Below are 22,483 nucleotides of genomic sequence, written 5' to 3' on the forward strand. Positions count from 1 at the left end.
ACAGACACATCTCAACAGTCTCTGTTCATTGGAGACTGTGTAAATCAGGCCTTCATGGTTGATTTTCTGCAAAGAAACCACTACTAAAGGACACCAATTAGAAGAGACTTGCTTGGTCAAAGAAACATGAGCAATGGACATTAGATGGGTGGAAATCTGTCCTTTGGTCTGAGTCCAAATTTGAGATTTTGGTTCCATTCGCGGTGTCTTTGTGAGACACAGAGTAGGTGAACGGATGATCTCCGCATGTGTGACTCCCACCCTGAAAAATGGAGGAGGAGTGTGATGGTGTGGGGGTGCTTTGCTGGTGACACTGTTGGTGATTTATTTAGAATTCATGACACACTTAACTAGTATGGCTACCACAGCACTCTGCAGCGTGCGCCATCCCATCTGGTTTGCGCTTAGTGGGACTTTCATTTGTTTTTCAACAGGACAATAACCCAACCCAACTCCAGGCTTTGTTTGGGCTATTTTACCCAAGTAGGAGTGATGGAGTGCTGCATCAGATGACCTGGCCTCCACAATCACCTGACCTCAACCCAATTGAGATGGTTTGGGATGAGTTGGACCGCAGAGTGAAGGAAAAGCAGTCAACAAGTGCTCAGCATATGTGGGAACTCCTTCAAGACTGTTGGAAAAACATTCCAGGTAAAGCTGGTTGAGAGAATGCCAAGAGCGTGCAGCTGTCATCAACGCAAAGGGTGGCTACTTTTGAAGAATCTAAATATATTTTGATTTGTTTAACATTTTCTTTGGGTACTACATTAATACATAGTTTGATGTATTCATTATTATTCTACAATGAAAATAGTAAAAAATAAAGAAGAACCCTGGAATGAGTAGGTGTACATTTTGGGGAAGACTGGAACAGACTCTGGTCTGCCCCCTCCTTACAGGAACAGACTCTGATCTGTCCCCTCCTTACAGGTCTGTCCCCTCCAACAGTCTCTGGTCTGTCCCCCTCCTTACAGGAACAGACTCTGGTCTGTCCCCTCCCTTACAGGAACAGTCTCTGGTCTGTCCCCCTCCTTACAGGAACAGACTCTGGTCTGTCCCCCTCCTTACAGGAACAGTCTCTGGTCTGTCCCCCTCCTTACAGGAACAGTCTCTGGTCTGTCCCCCTCCTTACAGGAACAGACTCTGGTCTGTCCCCCTCCCTTACAGGAACAGACTCTGGTCTGTCCCCTCCTTACAGGAACAGACTCTGGTCTGTCCCCCTCCTTACAGGAACAGACTCTGGTCTGTCCCCCTCCTTACAGGAACAGACTCATCCCTCCTGTTGTCTGTCCCCCTCCCCTCTTACAGGAACAGTCTCTGGTCTGTCCCTCATACAGGAACAGACTCTGGTCTGTCCTCCTTACAGGAACAGACTCTGGTCTGTCCCCCTCCTTACAGGAACAGACTCTGGTCTGTCCCCCTCCCTTACAGGAACAGTCTCTGGTCTGTCCCCTTCCTTACAGGAACAGACTCTGGTCTGTCCCCCTCCTTACAGGAACAGTCTCTGGTCTGTCCCCCTCCTTACAGGAATAAGACTCTGGTCTGTCCCCCTCCTTACAGGAACAGACTCTGGTCTGTCCCCCTCCTTACAGGAACAGTCTCTGGTCTGTCCCCTCCTTACAGGAACAGTCTCTGGTCTGTCCCCCTCCTTACAGGAACAGACTCTGATCTGTCCCCCTCCTTACAGGAACAGTCTCTGGTCTGTCCCCCTCCTTACAGGAACAGTCTCTGGTCTGTCCCCCTCCTTACAGGAACCAGACTCTGGTGAACAGTCCCCCTCCTTACAGGAACAGTCTCTGGTCTGTCCCCCTCCTTACAGGAACAGTCTCTGGTCTGTCCCCCTCCTTACACAGGAACAGACTCTGGTCTGTCCCCCTCCTTACAGGAACAGTCTCTGGTCTGTCCCCCTCCTTACAGGAACAGTCTCTGGTCTGTCCCCCTCCTTACAGGAACAGTCTGGTCTGTCCCCTCCTTACAGGAACAGTCTCTGGTCTGTCCCCCTCCTTACAGGAACAGACTCTGGTCTGTCCCCCTCCTTACAGGAACAGTCTCTGGTCTGTCCCCCTCCTTACAGGAACAGACTCTGGTCTGTCCCCCTCCTTACAGGAACAGACTCTGGTCTGTCCCCCTCCTTACAGTAACAGACTCTGGTCTGTCCCCCTCCTTATGAATCCAGGATGTGGCCTTTTGTTAAAAAATCTTAGATGCAAAAAAATCTAATTCAGACGAGGGCTTTGCTTTGAAAAAGTTCTATCAGCAGTTCAGAGCAATGAAGCAGTACCTCCCATTAATATTCATTGTAGCACACTGTAGTAAAACTTCTGCAATGAGAAGTTCAGGTAGTCCCTCCCTGTTTCAGTCCATTTTCTTTCATTTGGTACAGTAACTAATGAATACGACCTGGTTAGTGAACCCCTGTGGTTTCTCTGTTCTAGGATCATTGAGATGAACAACGACATGCCCCCGCTGACCTTCAAGCGCTTCCAGGCCATCGTCCACCGGCTGAAGCAGCCCGAGAAGCCCCTCCCCAGTGTCACCCGACAACAGATGGACTGCTGCCAGACAGGTATCGTGACCCAGTGATGTGTGTGTGTGTCCCCTCCCTCTACGATGAACTAGGTGAGGTGTGTGTGTGTGTGTGTGTGTTGGTATCTCTCATCATCGTCTGCTAGTGATGATAAATCGGTTTGATTTTTAATGGAATTTGACAACAACAAAAAATTATCGGGCAGGTTTTAAGACTCACTGCTTTGGTCCTGCTGCGTGGAGGGGCGGGGAGACTGAGGCACAGGAGAGACTGAACAATCATATGGACAAAAAGGTGAGTCACCTGATCTGGGTGTATCCAGGCCTGGCATAGTGACCAGGCGGCCAAGGCTCCCTGGCCACCTCGATCATAAACACTGAAGATAAAGTTGGTGTGGATGCTTCTTCATGTGCCTTTCCTTGTGATCAACCTACAGTATGTTTCTGTAGACACACATAGAGACAAGGTAGAAACCTTCTCCTGGAGAGGTGTGTTTTCTGCTCTTGGTCCAATCTAACACCTGGTTCTACTAATCAGCTTCTCATGGTGACCTTGATGATGATGATTAGCTGTGTGTTAGAGCAGGGATGCAGCAAAGACCTGCACACCCAAAGACTCCCAGAGGAGAGGGTTAGTTTTCACCATCTAACCAGACTCTCAGATGGGGGTCTATCTCTCTCTATCTGCTCATTACTGGGGTATCTTCAGTAGGAATCAAACAGAACAAAAGGGAAGGAACTTACCTAATTTTGTCCAATACAAACTCATTCTCATTTTCTATTATTTTTACCAAAAAAGTTGGTGACCGCTTTGTTATCGTTTCAGTTAAGTACTCTAACTTTAATAATGTTGTATCTCTATTTGTTACATGTGTTGAGGAGGGGTGTGTTTGTCTGTGTGTGTGTGTGTGTGTGTGTGTGTGTGTGTGTGTGTGTGTGTGTGTGTGTGTGTGTGTGTGTGTGTGTGTGTGTGTGTGTGTGTGTGTGTGTGTGTGTGTGTGTGTGTGTGTGCTTTTTTGTGTTTTGAGCATTGGTTTAGTCCTAGGTGACTGGGTCATATCTAGATGGGATACAGCTTTTGTCAAATTGACGTCAAAAGTTTAAATGTTTTGCATTTTAGCTAACCCTTACCCTTTTCCTAACCTTAACCTAATTATCCTAACCTTAACCTAATTCTCCTTACCTGCTAGGAAGAGTCAATTTTGACAAAAGCTGTATCCCTTCTGGACAAGCAGGTGACTGGTTTATTAGCGTTATATTTCTATATGTGATGTATTGCAGGTGTTTGAGGAGCTGCTCCTGGATGCAGACTGGAGTGTGAACACAGGCAGCTGGATGTGGCTCTCCTGCAGCTCCTTCTCCCAGCAGTTCTTCCACTGCTACTGTCCTGTAGGATTCGGAAGGAGGACTGACCCCAGCGGAGACTACATTAGGTACACACAGAGCGCACACACAGGCTGTCCAATCCCCACATGCCCCTCTACATGCCCCTCTACAGTAGTGTACTTGACAGATTCTCTCGTTGAACACCCGAGCAGAGCTGCCAGGACGTCAGTCAGATTCACCTGGTTGGGAAACTCTTTGACGGCTAGATGTTTTTCTATCGGGCGACTGACAGGCGGTGATATGAATTGCTCTGTATTGCATTGCTCTCCCCTTGAGCTAGTTTATGGTTGTGTAACGTCATGTAATTACATGGCTGATAGCGTAACAGTCAGCCTTATCCCTCATGCAACATCTAAAATCAATGTGTGTGTGTCAAGACCCACTCACGCTTCTCTGATTCAGCCAAGTTTTATGTTATTACCAAGGATCTATTCTAGAAGTAACTCTGGCAGTAACATTATTTTATGTTATTACCAAGGATCTATTCTAGAAGTAACTCTGTCAGTAACATTATTTTATGTTATTACCAAGGATCTATTCTAGAAGTAACTCTGGCAGTAACATTATTTTATGTTATTACCAAGAGTCTATTCTAGAAGTAACATTGTTTATATTATTACCAAGGATCTATTCTAGAAGTAACCCTGTCAGTAACATTATTTTATGTTATTACCAAGGATCTATCCTAGAAGTCCTGTCGTAACATTATTTCCCATGGCTTGTGACTGTGTTAACAGGGTCAAAGCTGCACCAATGATGATGTTGGGTGTTTTGTGGGTGGAACTAGAACTGCCCATGATGTAATTTCAGGAGGTATATACCCAAGCTGAAGGACAACCCTAACCGGTACATCCCGCAGTCGTGACGGCCCCAGACTCGGTGCAGAAGGCCACTAACTGTGTGGTGGGGTGGACTACCACAGACCCATGCTCAACCATGCACAGAGGAGCTGCCTCGACATAGAGAGGATAAAACAGGTCTACAGAGCGACTCTTTGATAAAACAGGTAAATGTACAACACGCTGTCCAACTACAAGGGCCTCAGTGAGTTCACTCACACACTCAGTCCGAGATACGGGGAGGGTTGTATGGTAGCCAAGGTGCCAGACGCCAGGAACACTGTAGGCCAGGTTTTTAGGAAGGACTGAACATTACCCCTTTCTTGTATATTGGGCAGTTTCTATTTGTGAGTTGATTATGTTAATGTCCCTTCTCTCGCTCAGGTTGACTTGGCTCCGTCTAAACAAACCAGGAGGAAGTGGAGTCGACAGTAATGACTGACAGCTCACAGACTCACAACGTCAGCGGTAAGTCACCTGAGCATGTTTAGTCTCGCCGTCCTGTGATGTCATCACGTGACATCGTAGTGCCGCTGCAAAACACTGTTCGACTACTTCCCGTCCGACTACATGCCCAGGCAGTGCATTGCATCAACCAATGGTTGTGTGCAACGTCATCGGCGTCTGACAGAATGCCCATTAGCACTTAATGTTACGATTCCAAGGGGGCTCATTTGATCTAGTGCTAAGGTGATTGCAGGTTGGTAGAAACCAGAGATTTACCAGATACTCTGTTGATGCAGTTTAGAAAATGGGAGGCATACGATTGGAGTGTTGACCGTGAATTGCATCAGGAAACCTGTTTTGTATTCACCTACACATCTTTTTTCCCCAGACTGTTGACGCACCTGGACTCAACGCTGATTGGAGGGAGAGCCCTCCACACACAGCCCTCGTCATTCCCCGTTTCACCATCCGCGGGTCCATCGACTGTCAGTAGCCGCCATCAAAACCTGCAGAAACAACCCAGGCAGCGGAAACAAACCTCAGTTGGTAGTTAGATCTGCAGTAAAGGTAGAACGATGCCCACCATACCATATGAACCTGTCACCAAGGCTTCAGTGCTATATAGGCTGTTGATCCAGCTGTTCTCTCAGTACTGCTGACATGTTCCTGCTATGTTTTATTTAGACAATAAGTAACCGTCTTTATATTGATAAGTGTGATCAGTGATCTCTGTGTGTGTGTGTGTGTGTGTGTGTGTGTGTGTGTGTGTGTGTGTGTGTGTGTGTGTGTGTGTGTGTGTGTGTGTGTGTGTGTGTGTGTGTGTGTGTGTGTGTGTGTGTGTGTGTGTGTGTGTGTGTGTGTGTGTGTATTGGTTATATTCTGTACTGGTGTACACTTTGGGGCTAGGGAAGCCTCTGCCTGCAGCGGTGTAATATGTGTGGTAATATGGGTATGGGTAATATGGGTAATGTGACACCCCTGTTGCGTGCCTCAGTTTGCACTTAGATTATATACTTATCTCTAGAATTTATATTTTGGTGTTATTTGTGTCACTTTATGTCTGCATAAAGCACTTTATAACATGTTCCATCACCACTACTTGTTGAAAACAGACTTGTTGGTGTGAATCTGTAACTTTAAGTCTGTGATATCTGTAAGGGTGTGAGTATCACTTTATATCTGTAGCATGTTATCTGTAGCAGGGTGTGAGTACTACTTGTTGAAAACAGACTTGTTGGTGTGAGTATCTGTGGCAGGGTGTGAGTATCTGTGAGTATTTGTAGCAGAGGTGTGAGTATCTGTGGCAGGGTGTGAGTATCTGTGGCTGTAGCAGGGTGTGAGTATCTGTGGCAGGGTGTGAGTATCTGTGGCAGGGTGTGAGTATCTGTGGCAGGGTATGAGTATCTGTGGCAGGGTGTGAGTATCTGTGGCAGGGTGTGAGTATCTGTGGCAGGGTGTGAGTATCTGTGGCAGGGTGTGAGTATCTGTGGCAGGTGAGCAGGGTGTGAGTATCTGTGGCAGGGTATGAGTATCTGTGGCAGGGTGTGAGTATCTGTGGCAGGGTGTGAGTATCTGTGGCAGGGTATGAGTATCTGTGCTGACTCAGCACAGAGTTTTCTGTTCTGGTTCCATCATTGGTTCAATGCTAAAGAGTTACTGTGTTTGCATGACAAATGAGTCAAAACTAATCTCATGAGTCTGTTTCAGCAGTCTGTGCTGGACCCGTCAATGTGTTGTCGTCCGATGTAACCCCAAGTCACTCTGTCATACATTGACCTTTCTTCTCCTACCCCTCATGGCTACTCATTTTATCTTTCTTTAAATGGATGTATTCTAAATCAATTTATGCTTTGACTCCATTTGTAAAAGTGTAAAATATGTTTTTCCTAATTAGATGCTGTTTCTATACGTAACCACCAGGTGTCTCTTGTCTTCAGAAAGGGGATGTTAAGTTGTTACCATATTGCTTAAAGGGATGGTCCACTCAAAATAAAATCTACGTGATTTTTCCATTTACCTTGGCTGCGGTCGATTCCCGAAGACTGTTTTGGATAAGGCATTTGAAAAGTCTGTATTCCTCAGATGTACACAAGGGTGGAAGGGTTACTGGCTGGGGTTTGTAATTTATAGTACATAATGTATAGGGGGGTTTCTTTGGTTTCTTTTCAACCTTCACTGGAACTAGGAGGCAAATGTCCCATTAAACCTAATGGTTCTGGTCCCTATGGTCAGTTAAAATCTTAACTCCGAGTCCCATCTGGATGCAATGCCTGGAAAAATAGTTTTCTTTTTACATGGAAAACTGTATTCAAGCCAGGTAATGAAAAACAAACAGTGATTTGCAATGAGCTGTGCAGTGCCTGTCCGCCCCATTGCCTGGAGCCCTTTTGTAGAGAATACACTGTCATCCTGTATAGAAGCTTTGCCCAGGTTCGCTCCTATAGACAACTATGGACAGGAACAGGAATGACATTATTTCTGCTTATTGTCACTGTTTGTTGGCATGGCCTCCCTTGAATCTCACAGGCCAGAGCCTGAGGGGTTTTACAGTACAATGACGTCCTGATTCAGGCTTCACTGAATTCCCCCGCCATACACAGACGGAAAACATCTTTCCCTGGAGTATCATCAACTCGCCATCTCTGTTTTCTCCATTAAAAGTGACAGTGTTTTCCCTGCAACACTCTCGACATGCCAATATGCAGCCACTCCCCTTTTCCTTTGGACTTCCAGAATTCCACATGGCATGTCTGTAAAAACAGAAGCTGGAGAGTTCAGATGCATGGTGAGTATGTATGGAGCTTGTCCGTCATCACAGAGAGAGAGAGAGAGAGAGTTCAGATGCATGGTGAGTATGTATGGAGCTTGTCCGTCATCACAGAGAGAGAGAGTGCAGAATGCCAGTGTGACTCCTGGTGAAAAGAAAGGGTTAAATCTCTCCTTTAGTGTGGTGAGTGAGTGTTCTCCTCAACAGCTGCTTTGCATCTGGAGCCCAGAGAAAGAGAGGATGGTGGGATTGATGTGGAGCGTTCTGAACGGGAACACTTTAGATTCCGGACTCCTCAGTGACATCATGTGTGTTCTGGTTCCTAGCTCTATGGTCCTTGTGTGCCAGAGGGTGCAGCCCACTGGGAGGACGACAATGCTCCCTCATCTGCAACCCAGACACCTCCTGCCTCTTCTTCTCCATGTCATTCTACTCTGCCTTCATGCAACTGCCTGGCCCCGCGGTAAGAGCTAGAGCGATGATTTCATCATATACTGATGATAACACATTTCATTCAGATGTATGACTCTACAAAGCCTGCTGTGACTTGTATTAGCCTCCCTATTCTGAACTGTTCACACAACTTCCATTGTTAGAGTTTTCTTTTGTACTGGCTGAGTAATTTATTTCCTCTCTGAGTCATATGGGAATACCTAGTCATGTCTAGTTAACTTCTATAGTCACATACCTAGTCATGTCTGAGTTAACTTCTGTAGTCACATACCTAGTCATGTCTGAGTTAACTTCTCTAGGCCTAGTCTGATCTGAGTTAACTAGTCATATACCTAGTCTGTCTGAGTTAACTTCTCTAGTCACATACCTAGTCATGTCTGAGTTAACTTCTATAGTCACATACCTAGTCATGTCTGGGTTTAACTTCTCTAGGCACATACCTAGTCATGTCTGGGTTTTAACTTCTCTAGGCACATACCTAGTCATGTCTGGGTTTTAACTTCTCTAGTCACATACCTAGTCATGTCTGGGTTTTAACTTCTCTAGTCACATACCTAGTCATGTCTGGTTTTAACTTCTATAGTCACTGACCTAGTCAAGTCTGAGTTAACTTCTCTAGTCACTGTCAAGTCTGGATTCTAAGTTTCCTGCTGTTAGAAAGCTGGGGACATTTTCTATGAATTGCCACACTCATTTTGACCAGACTGTAATGATAATATGTATGACTGTAGGACTCTATTAAACCCCCTAGAAATCGAATTAGCGTAACAAAATAATCCCTGTAAAAGACGTCAATTTAAACTAGAGATATCTGTTCTCCTAGATATATTTCAATCCGCCAATGTTGCACTTCCGAATCTGTGGTGAAAGGTGAAAGGTGACAGGGCTAGATATTTGTCAGACCATGAGACATCCGAAAATTGGTCTTCTCACAAAATTGTCTGTAGCATCCGAAGAGTTTGGCCTGACCCCTCTATGGAAAGATGAGTCTCTAACGAACACAGTGGTGTTCTCCGTTTTGATCTGCAACCCCCACAAACGTATTAGAACTCGTCTGAAGTCGGTGCAGCCGATCTGCCCACTTCTGTCTGTAGCGTCCCAACAGTTTGGGCCTCACACTGATAGGATGTGAGACTCTCATGAACACGTACATGTGGTTGTTATGCTCTAAGACCCCACAGGCTTCACAAGACGTACCTGAAGGTCCCCGGTAACAGTTGAACAATGAATGGAAGTATATATGGAACTTAATGCTAAAACAACAACAAATGTTTCTCTCAGATATAGGACAGACACTTCAGAACAAACTTCCTTTAGATTTTTTTGGGGGGGGTCATCTGTTATTCCATGTAGTGAATCTGTTATTCAATGTGTTTGTATTAGCAGTTTGGCCAAATACATTTTTTCATCAACTATTTGTTTTTATATTGTATTTTATACTTCAAGGGGTCTTAAAATGTCAAATCAAATAGATAAATGACCCTTGGTGTGACCTTCTTAAAACAATTCCATATAGATAGTAGAACCCCAGATTAGACAGGGTTTAGTCTGTAGAGGTTAAAGACATGCCTTTGGAACCATCACGAGATAGTGTCAGGTTGGGTTTGGGGGTTTCTTGCTATTGTAATGACCCCTGGGGAGCACGATATGAACTGTGACCCATGATTTTACGATTCAAGCACATTAGCCCTGTTTCAATAGGATTAACCCACTCAGCAGAGTTAGTCACCAGAGAACTGTAGAATCACAGCATAGAATCACATAGAACTTGCCACAAGGCACCTGGAAGTTGATGAGAGGTATCTAACCAATTATAGTCTCACAGAGGATTTCTACCCTAAACCCTCCTCCAGTGTACACATGCTATACTTAAGCAATAAGGCCCGAGGAGTTGTTATATCTTGGCCAATATACCACACCTAAAGTCTGTTCTTAGGACACAGCCCTTGGCAGTGATACATTGGCTATATACCACAAACCCTGAGGTGCCATGTTGCCATTATAAACTGTTTACCAACATAAATATGACTGCAAATTAGTTTTGCATCTTACCCGTGGCATATTGTCTGATATACACACTGCTAGAAGGCTGTTTCAGCATCAGGACCCAAACTACTAATGTAGCTATGGCTCTGTTTACACAGGGACCATAATTCTGATATTTTGCCCTAATCATTGGCAAAAGAGCTGATCTGATTGGTCAAAAGACCAATTGATGAAAAAATATATTAGAATTGGTAAGCCAGGTTAAACGTAGCGTTACTCGAGCCCTAGTCAAACGAATATGATAACCAGATCTCTGAGATAGCAGAAGTAAGCTTCATACAAATAACTTCATCCCCAAAAAACATTCTTCCAGTACAGAGAGGAAACATTCAAATGTGTGTACAGACGCAGGCGTCCTTGTTTTGTGTCGCTTTCAAACTGTAGCTAACTATTATTTTGTAAGTACATGTCATGAAACCAGATGTGCATTCATGTAGACTATAGAGCATGTTATTTTACAGGAGCAGTAATCATAGACAAATGAATGCCATGCCTCATGTTTTTATTTGCTTGGCAAGTCAGTTAATAACAAATTCTTATTTTCAATGACTGCCTACCGGAGAACAGTGGGGTAACTGCCTTGTTCAGGGGCAGAACGACAAATTTTTACCTTGTCCTGGGGATTCGATCTTGCAACCTTTCCGTTATAAGTCCAACGCTCTGACCACTAGGATACCTTGACTCACAACATGCCAGTCTCTTTACGTGCAACTCCTTGATACGACATTGCTTGTTGTTGTGAGTTTAGGCTGGTATCATGTGCTGTGCAGTTATGTGTTGATACATGTGTGAATTGGAAATGTGTTTCTTTTGTATATCCCAACTCACCCCGTGTCCGCTTCTACGAAGTCGGCTCCTCTCCTTGTTCGGGCGGCGTTCGGAGATCGACGTCACCGGCTTTCTAGCTATCGCGATAAATTTCTCATGTGTCTATTTGTTTTGTCTTGTTCCATACACACCTGGTTTTCATTCCATAATCACACTGCATGTATTTAGTTCTCTGTTCTCCTCCATGTCTTGGTGTGTAATTGTTCAGTGTTAAATTGGTTATCGTTACGCGCCAAACTGGGTTTCCGTGTTTTTTGCACACGGTTTTGTTTATTTTGTATTACAGTGTCTTGCATTTATCGCGCCTTACACTTTTGCCTTGTGGGCTGGAGGTTTTTCAAGAAGCTGCGTTCTTCTGTTATTTTTCTCTACTGCCATAATAAAGTGTGCACTTGTTCAATGCTCCTGACTTCTCCACCAGCAGCGCAAAGCCCTGACACCTGGGACACCCTCAGGGAATGGGGGTCCACGACCAGGTCAGCCATTGTCAACAGTGACCCTGGAGCAATTAGGGTTCAGTGCCTTTAGGAAATACATTTGATTGACTGATTGATTGATTTTAGATTCCAGAGGTGTGGTGGATGACAAGTGTCCCAGCTCAGAGTGGAACCACATGTGTAGGGACTGTTGTGAGTACCAAAAAAGCTGATCCAGTGTAGATGTCCTTCCCAGGGGGCACGGGTGGGCTACTCCGTCCCCTGCTGCAGCAACTGGACCAGTGTGACCTGCATCATCCACCCTGGTAAACAACCTATCAGACCTCTACCAAGATACTGGTAACTAACCCCAAAATATCTCATCGTTGTCATTTCCAGTGGGAGCAAATGAAGCATATTGGGCAGAACAGGCATGGAGGTGGGCAGAACCAAGCACGACCTAGCGAGATCCTGTTGTCATGTTTTTTTTTTAGAATATATTTGCATATTTCTGCTGGGTAACACCTCCTTTTGTGAAGTGTTCATGTGCAATAATTCAATTTGCTGAGCACACAGGACCCACCTTGTGATTTCATTGTAAAAACAAAACAAAACATTTTGGGAGCTTTGGTAAAGGGTCAAGTACACAAAACTTAGTCCACTCTGTTCATAACAGATTGGAATTTGGGAAGAGGACTGTATTGACACCAAGTTTCATTTAGCTCATTTTCTCCCACATTCCGCCCTGGACTTCCTCCCATCACCAACTTTGGTGGTGAGAAGAAGCTCTAAACGGGCGCTTCAGATTTCCACATCCTGCTGAGACATCTGTCTCCTTCTATTTAATCTGTGCCTCTACTGCTTCTCTGTTACTCCCTTCCAGATTTCTTACCCAATACAACTGTTTGTACACTGACATTTGTCTTCTTATTCTTCACATGTTGATAATGCTTTAACGTTAAGATGTAATTACAAGGATTCACTTTTCTCACAGATTTATAAACGTTTAAATTAACCAAAACATTGAATGTGATTAAACATTGGTTGAAATTGCATGTCATTTAGCTGCTGACCTGATCTCCTTGCTCCCTTGTTTCTCCTCTTCCCTCAGGCTGCAGTCTGTTTGAGAACTGTAAAACCTGTCACAATGGGACGTGGGAGGCCAAGGATGATTTCTTCATCCGAGGGAGATTCTGTACGGACTGTCGTCAGGGCTGGGCAGGTGGAGACTGCAAGAGTGAGTCAGCTGTTTCAGGGGTAGAGCATTTTCTAAATTACAGTCCTTGGGAGTTTTTCACTTGTTTCATTGCCAGTGTTGAGGAGTAGTGAACTACATTGGTAACATTTCAGTAGTTAATTACTTTTTAGCCATTTAACGTTAGTGGTGTATCTAACTACTGGAACGACACTACTTTTTAGTCATATAGTGGAGTATCTAACTACTGGAACTACACACTACTTTTAGTCATATAGTGCTGTATCTAACTACTGGAACTACACACTACTTTTTAGTCATATAGTGCTGTATCTAACTACTGGAACTACACACTACTTTTTAGTCATATAGTGCTGTATCTAATCACCTACACACTACTTTTTAGTCAATCACCTGTCTAATTCATCAGCTCTGTCTAATTCATCAGCTCTGTCTAATTCATCAGCTCTGTCTAATTCATCAGCTCTGTCTAATTCATCAGCTCTGTCTAATTCATCAGACCTGTCTAATTCATCCTACCTGTCTAATTCATCAGCTCTGTCTAATTCATCAGCTCTGTCTAATTCATCAGCTCTGTCTAATTCATCCTACCTGTCTAATTCATCAGACCTGTCTAATTCATCAGACCTGTCTAATTCATCAGCTCTGTCTAATTCATCCTACCTGTCTAATTCATCAGACCTGTCTAATTCATCAGCTCTGTCTAATTCATCCTACCTGTCTAATTCATCCTACCTGTCTAATTCATCAGCTCTGTCTAATTCATCCTACCTGTCCAATTCATCAGACCTGTCTAATTCATCAGACCTGTCTAATTCATCAGACCTGTCTAATCCATCAGACCTGTCTAATTCATCAGACCTGTCTAATTCTCACTTGAAACATAGTTTGTATTTTTAATAGGCTAAATTAAACACTATGTTATCTTCTGACTCTAGTATGATCTGTTCTTGCAATTTGTTTTCTATGACATTTTATATTTACATATCAAATCAAATCAAAAGTAACTTCAGTTAAGAAAGCTGTGTTTATAACTTCAGTGTAGCTCAACTTCTGACGATGTGATGTAATTGGTAGCTTGGTAAACTATATTTTCAGAGGAGCTTCCCCAACACTGTTCATTATACATCGACGTGAATGACTTGCTACAAACATCTGTTCTAATCTCTAGTTATTTTGCGTTGCATTATGGGAGACTCAGAGTATGTGTTCTTGTCCCTAGCATGTGGAGGGGTGATTCGTGAGCCCAGGGCCACATCATGCTGGAGAGTTACCCCATCAATGCGCACTGTGAGTGGAGGGTGCAGGTAGAGGAGGGAGAACGTGGAGCTCAGGTGGGTCCCTGAATTGATTATACTGTACTATACTGTCAAATTCATTGAATCTCTCATTGGCTTTCATGAAGTTGAACGGTATTCTATGAGGAAGTTGTCTGTCACAATCCAGTTGCAGCTTTCATGGATCCGTACTGATTTTTTTTTTTTAAAGGGTAGTAAGATGATGTCCTAATATGGACACTATATAGATTAATACCTTATCCTACTTAACAGCCAAACATGATGATAACAAAGACCTTGTTTGGATCCACCCCAGGTTCTCCATGCTTAGTCTAGAGCCTGACCACAACTGTCATTATGACTACGTGGAGCTGCGAGATGGTGACAGCTGAGCTCCCCGTCATTGGCCGGTTTTGTGGGAATGAGCTGCCTCCACCAATCAGAACCTCTGGAAAGCAGGCTGCACGTCCTGTTTGTCTCCGATGGCTACAACAACTTTGATGGCTTCTTTGCAGCTTTTCAGCAGAGCTCAGGTAGCTACAGGCAGGTTTTATTGCCATTATCAACAAGACTTTGGCATAGATGTTGCATGTCCTTATATATGGTTACATTTTGGCCAAGATGATTTAATATATTTCAATCTATCAGCCGGTTCGGTCTGTCAGTCAGCCTGTCTGTTGCTCAGCCCGTTATTCATTATTCATGAATAATTTGTCTAATTGTCTGTTTGTATTTGCGGCTCCCTTGCAGCGTGCAGCCCCTCCCCTTGTCAGCACCATGGAACCTGTTTGCTGAACCCAGTACAGTCTTTTCGCTGTGCATGTCTGCCAGGCTACACAGGCCAACTGTGTGAGAACGGTTAGTGATCCGTCTGGTAGCCAGAACCTCATGTCCTCCCCAAACAAAGTGAGTTATTCATTATCGTTCAGGTATTATAAAACCTCACTCTACTGCTTCCTGGGAGGAAAACCTTTTACTGCGGTGGGTTATATCAGGGTCATACAGAACCTTTTACTGCGGTGGGTTATATCAGGGTCGTACAGAACCTTTACTGCGGTGGTTATATCAGGGTCATACAGAACCTCATTTACTGTGGTGGGTTATATCAGGGTCATACAGAACCTTTTACTGCGGTGGGTTATTTTACTCAGGGTTATATCAGGGTCAACCTTTTACTGCGGTGGGTTATATCAGGGTCATAACAGAATCAGGGTTATTACAGAACCTTTTTGTGGGTTATATCAGGGTCATACAGAACCTTTTACTGCGGTGGGTTATATCAGGGTCATACAGAACCTTTTACTGTGGTGGGTTATATCAGGGTCATACAGAACCTTTTACTGCAGGGTCATACAGTTTTACTGGGTTATATCAGGGTCATACAGAACCTTTTACTGTGGTGGGTTATATCCGGGTCATACAGAACCTTTTACTGCGGTGGGTTATATCAGGGTCATACAGAACCTTTTACTGCGGTGGGTTATATCAGGGTCATACAGAACCTTTTACTGCGGTCATACAGGGTTATATCAGGGTCATACAGAACTTTTTACTGCGGTGGGTTATATCAGGTTCATACAGAACCTTTTACTGCGGTGGGTTATATCAGGGTCATACAGAACCTTTTATCGGTGGGTTATATCAGGATCATACAGAACCTTTTACTGCGGTGGGTTATATCAGGGTCATACAGAACCTTTTACTGTGGTGGGTTATATCAGGGTCATACAGAACCTTTTACTGCGGTGGGTTACATCAGGTCATACAGAACCTTTTACTGCGGTGGGTTATATCAGGGTCATACAGAACCTTTTACTGCGGTGGTTATATCAGGGTCATACAGAACCTTTTACTGCGGTGGGTTATATCAGGGTCATACAGAACCTTTTACTGCGGTGGGTTATATCAGGGTCATACAGAACCTTTTACTGCGGTGGGTTATATCAGGGTCATACAGAACCTTTTACTGCAGTGGGTTATATCAGGGTCATACAGAACCTTTTACTGCGGTGGGTTATATCAGGGTCATACAGAACCTTTTACTGCGGTGGGTTATATCAGGGTCATACAGAACTTTTTACTGCGGTGGGTTATATCAGGGTCATGCAAGGCCTTTACTGCGGTGGGTTACATCAGGGTCATACAGAACCTTTTACTGCGGTGGGTTATATCAGGGTCATACAGAACCTTTTACTGCGGTGGGTTATATCAGGGTCATACAGAACCTTTTACTGTGGTGGGTTATATCAGGGTCATACAGAACCTTTTACTGCGGTGGGTTATATCAGGGTCATACAGAACCTTTTACTGCTGGTGGGTTATATCAGGGTCATACAGAACCTTTTACTGCGGTGGGTTATATCAGGGTCATACAGAACCTTTTACTGTGGGTTATATCAGGGTTATATCATATCATGGGTCATACAGAACCTTTTACTGCGGTGGGTTATATCAGGGTCATACAGAACCTTTTACTGGTTCGGTTATATCAGGTTCATACAGAGTGTTTCTTGGTAGTCTTAAACAAATCTACATTGAAACAGAAGTATTCACCTCACACATGGTTATGGGCATAGAAAAAGACAATATCAAATATGGAGTTGAAATGTCTTCAATGTTGAGTTTGCATCACAATATCACACTTTATGTGCACAGGAGACTGACATATAACAAAACTGTTTGACATAGAAACACCCGAGTTTCATCAGTTACATTTTTTGTAAATCTTTTATTTAAAATATAGCATTCCACCCATGAGTCCAAAAGGGGGCGCTATTGGTCACTGACTGCAGGAAAAGGCTACGGGTCATTTCAGGAGTCCAGACCAAACTAGGGAGGGTTGATATTTCTACACAGACAACACTCTCTCTGCCTTCCAGTTGCTAGGAGTCAGGTGTGTGTGTGTGCCAGAGAGGCCCGTGAACGGGGCTCTCTCTGTGTATGGCGGAGGATGAGCTCCTGGCTGTTCAGTACCTGTGCCACCCACCCTACACACTGACTGGCAGCCCCAGAGGACCTGCCTGCCCAACGCCACCTGGGTGGCACGGTGCCCATCTGTGGGAAGGTAGATAAAGGTAAAGTTAAAGATCATGTAAAATGAATGGATCAACGTTATTGATCCCCTCCACAGACAGGAATGTTGCAGACCTGAGTACTGATGGAACAGATGCATTACATTAGATGATGTGTCAATAAAATAAACTACACAAGGAAAACGAGAAGAGAGTACAAGGAAAACGAGAAGAGAGTACACAAAGGAAACACGAAAACGAAGAGAGTACACAAGGAAAACGAGGAAACACAAGGAAAACGAGAAAGAGAGTACACAAGGAAAACGAAAGTACACAAGAAGAGTACACAAGGAAAACGAGAAGAGAGTACACAAGGAAAACGAAGAGAGTACACAAGGAAAACGAGAAGAGAGAACACAAGGAAAACGAGGAGAGTACACAAGGAAAACGCGAAAACGGAAGAGAGTACACAAAGGAAAACGAGGAGAGTACACAAAGGAAAACGAGAAGAGAGTACACAAAAGAGGAGAAAACTGAGAAGAGAGTACACAAGGAGAAAACAACGAAGAGAGTACACAAGGAAGAAAGCGAGGAAGAAGTACACAAGGAAAGAAAGCGAAGAAAGTACACAAGGAAAACGAGAAGAGAGTACACAAGAGGAAAGCGAGAGGAAAGTACACAAGGAAAACGAAGAGAGTACACAAGGAAAACGAGGAAGAGAGTACACAAGAGCAGAGAGTACACAAGGAAAACGAGAAGAAGAACCAAGGAAAACGAGAAGAGAGTACACAAGGAAAACGAGAAGAGAGTACACAAGGAAAACGAGAAGAGAGTACACAAGGAAAACGGAGAAGAGAGTACACAAGGAAAACGAGAAGAGAGTACACAAGGAAAACGAGAAGAGAGTACACAAGGAAAAACAGAAGAGAGTACACAAGGAAAACGAGAAGAGAGTACACAAGGAAAACGAGAAGAGAGAACACAATGAAAACGAGAAGAGAGTACACAAGGAAAACGAGAAGAGAGTACACAAGGAAAACGAGGAAGAGAGTACACAAGGAAAACGAGAAGAGAGTACACAAGGAAAACGAGAAGAGAGTACACAAGGAAAACGAGAAGAGAGTACACAAGGAAAACTAGAAGAGAGTACACAAGGAAAACGAGAAGAGAGTACACAAGGAAAACGAGAAGAGAGTACACAAGGAAAACGAGAAGAGAGTACACAAGGAAAACGAGAAGAGAGAACACAAGGAAAACGAGAAGAGAGTACACAAGGAAAGCGAAAAGAGTACACAAGGAAAACGAGGAGAGAGTACACAAGAGGAAAACGAGAAGAGAGTACACAAGGAAAACGAGAATAGAGAACACAAGGAAAACGGTGGGGGCACAGGAAAGTACTACGGAATGAACATACACAACATAGTCATGGTAGACCAGGGGTGTCAAAGTCAAATGGACGAGAGGGCCAAATAAAAATTTAGCTACAAGCCGAGGCCGGACTGTTCGAATGTTCATTGAAAATTTTTTAAATGACGCATATAGTCTAGTGAACCTAATTGAACCTACTGAAAACCTAACAAATATATTCCAATATGATCAGATAAATAAAGCAATATTTTCTTGGCTCTGTCAGTAATCTTTAATTTTCAACAGACACAAAAGACAAATTTCCTTTATATAAAAATCCCCATAACATGAACATTAAATGAAAGAAACCGGTATTCAAGGCACCATCAGTAGCCTATATTTTCTATTTTAGCAAAAGTGGGCTAAATTTACTTCAAAGAAAAAACAATAATAGCAATTTTCTATCATCCACTCAACTGAAATATTTTAAAATATAATTGGATTGAAATACAATAAAATAAAGTGCAAAAATCTATTAATCAAAAAAACAACACTTTGTTTAAGGAGAAGTAACATGCAGTGAAAACAAATATTAAACTTTAACTTTTAAACTTGAACTGAGTAAAAACTCTAAATATGTGATTGCACAGTAATGTTCACTTGTTTGAGGTTGAGGGTGATACTTGGTGGTGTCCCATCTTTTCCACAAGTTCATCAATGTTCGGTGAGGCTCTGAGCTGAGGAAATCCTCAGAATTGAGTGGAGGTGTTCAGCAGTAAGTCGACTTCTGTGTGATGTTTTGTTCAGGTTCATCAAAGAAAAAAAGTTGTTCACACAGGTATGTGCTGCCAAACATAGACAACGTTTGAGCAGCCTGGATGCGCAGCTGGGGCATTGTGTCGGGGAGGGAAACGGGCGAACTCCGCAGCACCCACTGCCGCATATTTTGCCCTCAGTGCATCATTGCATTGGAGGTCAATCAACTCCATTTGGAGGTTTGGTGGTGAGCTTTCCACGTCAACAGCAAATGGGTTACAGAGCAGTTCCAACCTGCTTTTTTGTGCTTCAAAGTCAGCAAATCGGCGTCGAAAGTCAGCGGCAAGCATACCTATTTTATCAGCCAACTGTGCGCTCGAACGCACTGGTAGAGAGCTTCTCTTTCATGGTCTGGCAGCTGGGAAAGTGGCTCAAATTTTCTTTCCGCATCTGCGTCTCCCACAGAGTCTGTTTGGTTTTATTTGCCTTCACTGTACTGTACATATCAGAGATGACATGATCCCGACCCTGCAGCTGCAAGTTCATTGCATTCAGATGACTCGTAATGTCACACAGAAAAGCCATTTCACACAGAAACATTTCGTCTCGGAGTTGTGTTGTGTCTTTCCTTTGCTGTCCAAGAACAGACAAATCTCCTCACGAAGCTCAAAACATCTTTGAAGCACCTTCCCTGGCTTAGCCATCGCACCTCTGTGTGATAAGGCAAATCACCATGCTCCGTTTCTAACTCCGTCAGAAATGCCTTTGAACTGGCGGTGATTCAAACCTTTGGCTCTGATAAAGTTAACTGTGCGCGTGATGATGCTCATTACATGCTCCATTTTCAAGGCTTTTACCGCACAACGCTTCCTGGTGTATGATACAATGATAAGCTGTCAGCTCACCTGTCGCGTTTTCCTCTTTGCATCTTTTCCCGTATCTTCGCCACCAGTCCGCTCCTGTGTCCACATCGCAGGTGCTCCGTCGGTTGTCAAACCCACGAAGTTTTTCCCAAGGCAGCTCCATCTCATTTACACATCTTGACACCTCTTCATACAAATCATGCCCCGTAGTTGTGCCATGCATAGGACGTAAAGCCAAAAACTCCTCTGTCACGCTTAGGCTGGAGTCCACTCCGCGGATGAAAATTGACAACTGGGCAATGTCAGAAATGTCGGTGCTCTCATCCACAGCCAATGCAATGAAATCTTTTCCCTTTTTCACAAGCTGCTCTTTTAGATTGATGGACAACTGGTCTACTCTCTCGGCAATGGTGTTTCTGCTCAGACTCACATTTAAAAAGAGTTGCCTTTTTTCTGGGCAAACTTCGTCACAAACTTTAATCATGCAGTTTTTGATGAAATCCCCTCCGTAAATGGCCGGGCTGATTTAGCGATCTCTTCTGCCAAAATAAAACTGGCCTTGACAGCAGCCTGGCCTTGTGATTTGGCTTTTTTGAACAGAGCCTGTCGAGATTTGAGGCCTCGTTTTAATTCCTCTGCCTTTTGTAGCCTTTGTTCCATGTCCATATTCTTGTTTTTGTCCGCGTGTTTCGTCTTCATAATGTCGTCTCAGATTATACTCTTTCAGTACCGCCACACTTTCTCCACACAGAAGACACACAGGTTTTCCAGCTACCTCCGTGAACATATACTCCGACTCCCACCTTGTTTGAAACCCCCGGTTCTCAGTGTCCACCTTCCGTTTTGCCATTTTTGATGGGTATCTGAAAGTTAATTTTACTGTGATGCTGACGACTGCTGTGCCAATAAATATTGAAATGAAGCAGCCTACTGCTCGGTGCGTCACCGTTGCATTGTGGGAAATGTAGTATTGGTGCGTGTAAAAGATCTGCGGGCTGCCGGCTTGCTGCGGTCTGCGGGCCGGTTCTAATAATAAATCAAGATCATCCCAGGGGCCGTAAAAACCTTCTCGCGGGTCGGATGTGGCCCGCGGGCCTTGACTCTGACATATGTGTGGTAGACCATTGAATAACCAGCCCATTTCTCAAAACATGACTCTCCTCCATCTCTTCGTGTCTCTCAGAGCCCATTCGACCCAGTCAGAGGGGTGCAGACCCAGTCAGAGGGCTCGGGGTGTGTCCTCCTCCTGCCAGGCTGCACCATGGCTACCTCCAGCTGGTCCGGGGCTCTGGAGGAGGTCCTGACACAGTGGACTACTTCTGTAACTCCTCCTACATCCTGAGTGGAGGCTCCCGGAGCACCTGTCTCCCAGATGGCTCGTGGAGTGGCCAGCAACCACTGTGTGTGAGAGGTATACTGACAGCAAACAGCCATTTAGATAAAACACCTGCACATGTTTATCCACATTTATAAACTGACTTGTTCCAGCCCTGAATGCTGATTGGCTGACAGTCGTGGTTCCAGCCCTGAATGCTAATTGTCTGAAAGCCATGGTATATCAGACAGTGTACCACGGGTATAACAAAACATACATTTTTACTGCTCTCTATTACGTTGGTAAATCAGTTTATATAGCAATAAGGCACCTCTGGGGTTTGTGATATATAGCCAATATATCACAGCTAAGGGCTGTGTCCAGGCACTCTTTGTTGCGTTGTGCATAAGAACAGCCCTTATAGCATGGTATATATGGCGATATATCATACCCCCTTGGGCCTTATTGCTTAAATAACATCAGACTGTATAGTGCTTTAGTGCTGCTGTTTAGGTTACTGCACAATACTGTTGATTACGTGGTTAAGGGCTCTTCCTCTGTGTCCACAGCCTGTCGAGAGCCTAAGGTATCTGAGCTGGTGAGACACAAACTTGTGAAGCCAAAGGCCCCATCCAGGTATGACCCGTACACCCAGGTATGACCCGCACACCTGCAGCTTCGATGTCACCCAGGTATGCCGACACCCAGGTATGACCCGCACACCCAGGTATGACCCGCACACCCAGGTATGACCCGTACACCCAGGTATGACCCGCTACACCCAGGTATGACCCGTACACCCAGGTATGACCCATACACTCAGGTATGACCCCATACATCCAGGTATGACCCCATACATCCAGGTGATGACCCGTACACCCAGGTATGACCCGCACACCCAGGTATGACCCCATACATCCAGGTATGACCCGTACACCCAGGTATGACCCGTACACCCAGGTATGACCCGCACACCCAGGTATGACCCTT

At 44.3% G+C, this 22,483-nt stretch overlaps 1 pseudogene; it reads left to right on the forward strand.

Moving 5' to 3' along the window:
• The first annotated feature begins 8,114 nt into the window (after positions 1-8,114).
• On the forward strand, positions 8,115-22,395 carry LOC135534700 (uncharacterized; annotated as a pseudogene).
• The last annotated feature ends 88 nt before the right edge of the window (positions 22,396-22,483 follow it).

Source organism: Oncorhynchus masou, unplaced genomic scaffold, assembly GCF_036934945.1.
Source record: "Oncorhynchus masou masou isolate Uvic2021 unplaced genomic scaffold, UVic_Omas_1.1 unplaced_scaffold_3834, whole genome shotgun sequence".
NCBI classification, from domain to species: Eukaryota; Metazoa; Chordata; class Actinopteri; order Salmoniformes; family Salmonidae; genus Oncorhynchus; species Oncorhynchus masou.